Here is an 8744-nt window from a genome sequence, read left to right as displayed (position 1 = left end):
CAAAGATGGGGCATGACAAGGTCTTCATTCCTGTGGTCGACATAACTAAAACTCCATGCGGTTAAACCAAAATCACACAGAACAAGGGAGTACCTTGATCTGATACCAATTGAAAGTGTGTTATATCGACTAGAGGGGGGTGAATAGGCGATTTTTATGAATTCTTCACTGAGGAATTTCAGGGTGAGGAAATTCCTAAGCGAAGAACTACTTGCAGCGAAATAAGTACTCAGATGTAAACATGACAGAACATAAGCATGGTCATCATGATGAAATGAAGACAAGCACAGAGTACAGAAAGCGTAAACACAGGATAAAACAGGATGAAGACAAACAGACTGAAGAAATTGAACTGAGAAAATTGAGAAAGTCTTCAGTCAAAGTCTTCAAATAGATATGAACAAGCACACAACAACTGTAATGAGGTTTGAGGAAATAGAACCAGTAGTCTTGGTGAAGACAATGATTTGGTAGACCAGTTCCAACTGCTGTGATAGTTGTACGTCTGGTTGGAGCGGCTAGGTATTTAAACCTGAGGACACACAGTCCCGGACACACAGTCCTCACCGTATTCTCCTTGAGCTAAGGTCACACAGACCTCGCCCAATCACTCGTGGTAAGTCTTCAGGTGACTTCCAAACCTTCACAAACTAGGTCACTCGGCGATCCACAATTTCCTCTTGGATGCTCTAGACCATGACGCCTAACCGTCTGGAAGATGCACAGTCTTCAAAGGTAACAAGCGTCGGATCCACGCAGAATCAATCTCTTCAGTGATGCTCAATCACTTTGGGTTTGTAGGTGTTTGGGTTTGGGTTTCCTCACTTGATGATTTTCGCTCAAAGTCCTCGAAGGATGGGATGCTCTCAAATGACAAGTGTCAGTTTCTCTCGGAGCAGCCAACCAGCTAGTGGTTGTAGGGGCGGCTATTTATAGCCTAGGGAGCAGCCCGACATGATAAGACATAAATGCCCTTCAATGATATGACCGTTAGGTGGGTAGATATTTTGGGACAGCTGGCACGTAGCACATCAACGGTCGGATATTTGAAGCTGAAGTTCCTCAGGGCTATCATGTTCCTCACTGTGTAGGCAATCCGCACTGGCGAATTCCTAACTCATCAGTCAGAACAAATTCCTCAGTGACCAGAAGAACTTCGTCTCTGTCACTGAAGAAATTGACTGAACTACATGAGATTTCCAATGGCTTCACTCGAAGGGACTGGTAGGTGTAGGAGAGTTGAGCATCACATGGAAATTTTTCCTTACTATTTCCTCGACCCCCTTTAACAGTACGGTGTTTCCTATTACTCAAGAAAGAGAAAATGAAACTACGAAAACAAAAGTCTTCATGCTTCATGTTCCTCGAATGAAAAACAAGTCTTCAAGGTCACACCAATTTCTTCACTTTCAAAGTCTTCAGAAAGTCTTCAGAAATCCAAAGTCATTAGTCGAAGAACTTCATTTTTAGGGGTCGACTTTCACTGTAAATATCAAACTCCTCATAGACTTATAGACCTGTGTACACTCATAAAAACATTAGTCCCTTAACCTGTAAGTCTTCAATACATCAAAATCACTAAGGGGCACTAGATGCACTTACAAGACCGTGTGTCCTCAGTTTCAAATACCTAGCCGCTCCAACCAGACGTACAACTGTCACAGCAGTTGGAACTGGTCTACCAAATCATTGTCTTCACCAAGCCTACTGGTTTTATTTCCACAACTCTTTCATTTCGTCATAAATGTGTTGGGTGCTTGTTCATATATGTTTGAAGACTTTGACTGAAAACATTCTCAATTTCCTCAGTTTAATTTCTTCAGTCTGTTTGTCTTCATCCAGTTTTATCCTGTGCTTATGCTTCCTGTACTCTGTGTCTATTTTCAATTCATCATGATGTCCATATTTATGTTATGTCATGTATGCATCTGAGTACTTATTCCGCTGCAAGTAGCTCTTCGCTTAGGAATTTCCTCACCCTGAAATTCCTCAGTGAAGATTTCATAAAAATCGCCTATTCACCCCCCTCTAGTCGACTTAACGCACTTTCAATTGGTATCAAAGCAAGGTACTCCCTTGTTCTGTGTGATTTTGGTTTAACCGCCTGGAGTTTAAGTTATGTCAACTGCAGGTATGATCAAGGTCTCTGCTGGGTGTCCTACCTTCGATGGGACAGATTACCCCTACTGGAATAATAAGATGCGAATGCATCTTGAGGCAATTGATAACGATCTCTGGTATGTTGTGAAAAATGGTGTTCCCTCTGTCACTCCTACCATCAACGCTGCTGACGTGAAGAGATTCAAGCAACTCGACTCGCAAGCGAAGAACATCATATGTGGCCATCTGAGCAAAGGGCAGTATGGCAGAGTGAGTGCTTTGGAGATAGCTAAGCTTATCTGGGATAAGCTGTCCAAAGTTAATGAAGGAGTCTCAACACAGCGTGACTCTCAAGTTGACGTTCTTCGCAATCTCTTCAACCATTTCAAAATACTCGACAATGAAAATGTTCAGCAAACCTTCGATCGCCTCACTGACATCTCAAATGAGCTTCAAGCACTTGGTGCCACTGACATCACCGACCATGAGGTGGTGACGAAATTGCTGAGATCGCTTGATTCCTCATTCGACACTCTGGCACTGATGATACAAGAATGTGGAGATTACAAGTCACTTGATCCCACTGATATCCTCGAGAGGCTAAACACTCATGAGTTCCAGCTTGCTGAGAAGAGAGATCTCTATGGTTCGAGCTATGGCAGATCACGCGCCCTGAAGGCCAAGGCAGTCTCTGAATCTGAAGGTGAAGATTCTGGTAGCAGCCTTGGTGATCCTGAAGAACTGAGCCAGGAGCTAGCATTGCTCGTGAAGAAAATTCAAAAGTTCTCAAGGCGTGGTCGTTTTGGAAAATCCTCAAGGAGCGATGATTCCTCATCCCGTGACTACAAGAAGAGGCTATGCCACAAATGCAAGAAACCTGGTCACTACATTCAAGATTGTGCTCAGTGGGAAAAGGAATCAAAGAAGAAGAAATACAAGGATTATAGTTCTGATGACTCAAAGAAGAAGAAGAAATCTTCAAAGTCTTCATCATCAAAATCCTCGAAGTCTTCATCTCACAAGAAGAGCAGCTCTGAGAAGGCTCGGGCATTCATTGGCAAGGAAATGGACTCTGAAGCTGAATATGAGGAACATGAGGAAGAGGAGGCATCTGAGGAGTCAGAATCTGGTGTGGCGAGTCTAGCCCTCGCTACTGCGTTCGTCAGCAAGTCCATCTTCAACACTGAAGAAAATGGATTCTACAACAAGGCTGATGGCGACGATGATGACTACGCTCCCACCTATTGCTTCATGGCAAAGGGTGCCAAGGTAATTAAATATCCCTCCTCTGAATCAAGTGAGGATGAATCTGATGAAAACCGCAAGCCTAGTTACTCTAAACTTGCTAAGATTGCTGTGAAACAACAAAAGGCTTTTGAAAAGGTTCAAAATATGCTAGATAAAAGTGATGACATGTTGGGTGAAGAAGTGGATCGCACTAAAACCTTGACTGAAAATCTTCAGAGACTTCAGTCTAAGTTTGACAACATTGAAAGTCATCATAACACTCGCTTATCTGATCATGAGAAGCTTTCTTATGAATTTCTTCAAAGAAAGCAAGATCTTGGAAAGCTAAGGGGGAGTTATGAAGATCTTCAGAAGGAGCGTGATTCATTACTTGCTCAACAAATCAGCGCTGCTCAGGAAGAATTTATTCCTCCATGTTTGAAGTGCATTGAACGTGAATCTGCTAATTCTTCACCTGAATGTTCAAATGCTTCTCCTGCTACAAATTCTTCACCTGTCTCTGCTATCACTAATTCCTCATCTGAGAACATTGCTAGTATCACTAATGATGCAGGGCTGAAAGAATTGTATATGACAGGCATGTACAAAAGCCTCAAAGGGCATCAGGCTCTTTGTGATGTGCTTAAAAAGCATATCTTCAAGGGGAACCCTAGGAAAGAGGGTATTGCCTTTGAGAGGAAACTCAATGCTGATGGGACATACTGGAAGCCTGAGCAGCATCCCAAAACCTCATGGGTTGCTGCAAATGGACCTCCAGTAGATCCATCTACTTTATCTAGCTTTACGTGTGAATCTCCTCATTCTTCTGATGAATCATTTGACTCCAACTATAAACTCTTCAAAAATCAGAATGGTGAAGTATTTGCTAGATATGTTGGCAGTAACTACAGGAACGGTTCCCCTATGAAGAAAATCTGGGTTCCCAAAAGGTGCCTTGAAAATATTCAGGTGAATGTCATCATGACACCACCTGTGAAGAATAGGAACCCCAGATCAAATTCTTCGTATGGACCAAATTCTTCATATGGATCCAAGTCCTCATACGGACCAAATTCCTCACATGGATCAAATTCCTCAAAAGGATCAAAGTCCTCATATGAACATCATCATGCTAACACTTCTGTTTCGCAGGGAAGTTTTAAGGGCTATGAATATGAGCATTATTCTTCTAACCATTATGTTCATAAGTCCTCGAAGAATTTCTCTGCTTACTCATATGCTTAATTTAACTCCTCTTATGTGAAACGAAGTGGGACGGCTTCTACGCCACCTTTCTCTTATGGAACTCGCAGAATGATGAACTCTTTGCCACCCCTTCAGATGTGGGTGGTGAAGAAAAAGAACTAATCTCTTATGCAGGGTCAGGTCTCCAGGCGTGCTTAAACGTCTGAAGAATTTGCTGGAGACCTGAAAATTGCCTGAAAGGACGCAGGCTAATCATGAAGAAATGAATCCTCATTTCTCATGTCGTCATACTGCTTTATCTGTTCTATTGCTTTATGAAATTGATCTGATGAAATTGATGTCATATTCTTCACTGATGAAGTATATGAGTTTGTAAGTTGCACTAATTCATCTGCAGGATGATCTACCCAAAGCCACTGAGTGGGTCCTCGATAGTGGATGTACGAATCACATGACTGGTGGCAAGAATCTATTGATGGATGTTCCCTTATCTCCATCGCATCTGAAGCATATCATCTTCGCTGACAAAGGCAAAAGCAAGGTATTGGGTCTAGGTAAGGTTGCGATCTCAAAGGATCGACACATGGACAAAGTCATGCTTGTCGAGTCCCTAGGATACAACCTCATGTAAGTCTCAATGCTTTGTGATCTTGATATGGTTGTTATCTTTGGCAAGTATCATTGTGTTGTGATCATGGAAGCTGACAATTCCAAAGTCTGCGAAGGCTTTAGGAGAGGAGATCTGTATATTGTTGATTTCTCTATAGGACCACAACCAGCTATATGTTTACTTGCAAAAGCTTCAGAAGGTTGGCTATGGCATCGACGACTAGGTCATGCTGGCATGAGGAACTTGCACACGCTCATGAAGAAGAAGCATGTCATTGGCATTGAGAATGTCAAATTCCTCAAGGATCACTTGTGCGGAGCATGTGAAGCTGGAAAGATGACCAAGGCCAAGAATCCAGCAAAGACTATCATGACTACCACTCGACCATTTGAATTTCTTCACATGGATATCTTTGGTCCTAATCATTACTCTGCATTCAGTAATGAGGCATCTCAATATGGCTTTGTTACTGTTGATGATTACTCCCATTACACATGGGTGCATATTGTTACTTACAAACGTGAAGTGCAGGAAGTCTTCAAACGATTTTCCTCGAGGGCTTCAACCAACTTTGGTGTGAAGATCAAGCACATCAGAAGTGACAATGGAACTGAGTTCAAGAATACTGGTCTTGATGACTATCTTGATGAACTTGGTATTACTTATGAGTTATCTGCTCCTTATACTCCTCAGCAGAATGGTGTCGTGGAGCACAAGAACAGGACTCTTGTTGAGATGGCTCGGCACTATGCTTGATGAATACAAGACACCTCATCACTTCTGGATTGAGACAATTGATACTGCGTGCCACATCATCAACAGGGTGTATCTTCACAAATTCTTCAAGAAGACTGCATATGAACTCCTCACTGACAAGAAACCCAATGTGAGTTTTTTCAAAGTCTTCGGTGCTAAATGTTGGATTAGAGATCCTCATCACAATTCTAAATTTGCACCGAAAGCACATGAGGGTTTTATGCTTGGTTACGAGAAGGACTCGCACACCTACAGAGTCTTCAACAACGTTCACCACAAGGTTGTTGAAACTGTAGATGTGCGGTTCAATGAAACTAATGGCTCGCATAGAGAGCACCTACCTCCTGTGCTAGATGAACAGTCACCTGAGGAATCCATCAAGTTCAAGGCTACTGAGGATATCATTCCCACCGAAGAATCTGCTGAAGAAGTCATTTCAGAACGTGAAGAACATCATGCTGGTGCACCTGAGGAAAATGGTGCTGAAGAAAATGTTGATCCAATTCCTTGACGACAACCCGCTCATCCTCGAGTTGCAAATGAAGTGCGGATTGAGGAAATCATCAGCGACATCAACAACCAGGTCCTCTCACACGCTCAAGAGCTTCACATTTGTCTAACTTTTGTGGGCACTTTGCTTTCATTTCTATCACAGAGCCCACTAAGGTAGATAAAACATTTCTGGAGACTGAGTGGATTCAAGCTATGCAAGAGGAATTACATCAATTCGAGCTCAACAACGTCTGGGAACTGGTCAAACGTCCAGATCCTCGCAAGCACAGTATTATTGGCACAATGTGGATCTACCGCAACAAGATAGATGAAAATGGCCTTTAGGTGAGGAATAAGGCACGACTTGTAGCTCAAGGCTACACACAGGTTGAAGGAATTGATTTCGATGAAACTCTTGCACGTGCTGCTAGACTTGAGGCTATTCGCATATTACTTGCTTATGCTAACCATTATAATATCATCTTATATCAAATGGATGTGAAAAGTGCATTCCTCAATGGTAAGCTTGAGGAAGAAGTATATGTTGCTCAACCCCCAGGTTTTGAAGATCCAAAGCATCCTCATAAAATCTTCAGACTCAATAAGGCCCTGTATGTCCTCATGCAGGCCCCTCGGGCATGGTATGATACTTTGAAGGAATTCCTCATGAAGAAAGGTTTCAAATCCGGTTCACTTGACCCAACTATTTTCACTAAATCTTATGATGGTGAATTGTTTGTATGCCAAATATATGTTGATGATATCATTTTTGGTTGCACTGACCAACGTTACACTGACGAATTTGGTTATATGATGAGGGAGGAATATGAAATGTCTATGATCGGAGAATTGAATTTTTCTTAGGTCCTCAAATTCGTCAACAGCGCAATGGCATATTCATATCTCGGGAGAAATACCTCAAGGATTTATTGAAGAAATTCGGCATGCAAGATTGCAAAGGCGTCAAAATCCCTATGCCCACAAATGGCCATCTATGCACTCATGAAAATGGTATTGACTTTGATCAAAAGGTATACCGCTCCATGATTGGTTCTTTATTATACTTATGTGCATCTAGGCCAGATATTATGCTTAGTGTTTGCATGTGTGCCCGATTTCAAGCTACACCGAAGGAATCACACCATAAGGCTGTGAAACATATTCTTCGATATCTAGCTCACATACCAACACTTGGATTATGGTATCCCAATGGCTCGGCTTTTGATCTTATGATATTCAGATTCTGACTATGCTGGTGATCGTGTGGACCGCAAGTCAACATCAGGCACATGTCATTTCCTCAGACGATCCTTGGTCTGTTGGTCCTCGAAGAAACAAAACTGTGTATCACTGTCTACTGCTAAAGCTGAGTACATTGCTGCTGGTTCTTGTTGTGCTCAATTGCTGTGGATGAAGCAAACCCTCAAGGACTACGGCGTCAACATGAAGAATGTGCCTCTCTACTGGGACAATAAGAGTGCCATCAAGATTGCCCATAACCTAGTTCAGCACTCGAAGACAAAGCACATTCAGATTCGTCATCATTTTCTTCATGATCATGTGTTGAAGGGCGACATCTCTATTGAGCATGTGAAGACTGAAGAACAGCTAGGTGATATATCTTCACAAAGCCCTTGGATGAAAGGAGATTTAGCAAGTTGCGGTGTGAGCTAAATATCCTAGAATCTTCGAATGTCCTTTGAAAAGGACACACATCCTAACACTTATGCAAAATTGATGACTTAGATATGCAACAGACGAAGAAACGTTTTCTTCAATTAATAAAAACTAACACTCTAAGTGTGAAGAAATTAACGAAGAATTTGATTTTTAGAACCCTACGACAATTATACGCAGTGTCTGAAATCATCATTCTTATACGGTGGGTCACGCCACCATCAAAAGTTGAAAATCTTCAATTTAAGTTTTTCCTTATTTTTAAAATTCCTCAGTTGTTCAATTTCTTCAACTTTGCATTGTCTTCGCTCTTTCCGTTGTCGTTCTTCATTGGCACAGAGCTATTCTGTTACTGAGCGATCCGACGAATCTACGGACTAAAAAAGCCCCGACCCCGTCTCCCCGACCTGATCCGGGAACCGCCCCGCCGCCGCGTCCTCCCCCACCCCCAGCGCGCCGCCGCGGCCTTTCCCTCTCCCTGCGCGCCGCCGCGGCCTTCCCCTCCTCCAGCGCGCCGCCGTTGCCTCCCCCTTCCCATAGCGCGCTGCCCCGGCCTCCCCCTACCCCCGGCGCGCCGCCGCACCCACCAACTCCCCCAGCGCTTCGATGCGGCCACCACCTTCCCTCTGCGCCGCCAACGCGGATCCGGCACCCCTGGCCACCGCGGGTCGCCCCG

The sequence above is a fragment of the Triticum aestivum genome, chromosome 3D, assembly GCF_018294505.1.
Source record: "Triticum aestivum cultivar Chinese Spring chromosome 3D, IWGSC CS RefSeq v2.1, whole genome shotgun sequence".
Classification (NCBI taxonomy): Eukaryota; Viridiplantae; Streptophyta; class Magnoliopsida; order Poales; family Poaceae; genus Triticum; species Triticum aestivum.
This window is presented reverse-complemented; position numbering follows the sequence as displayed.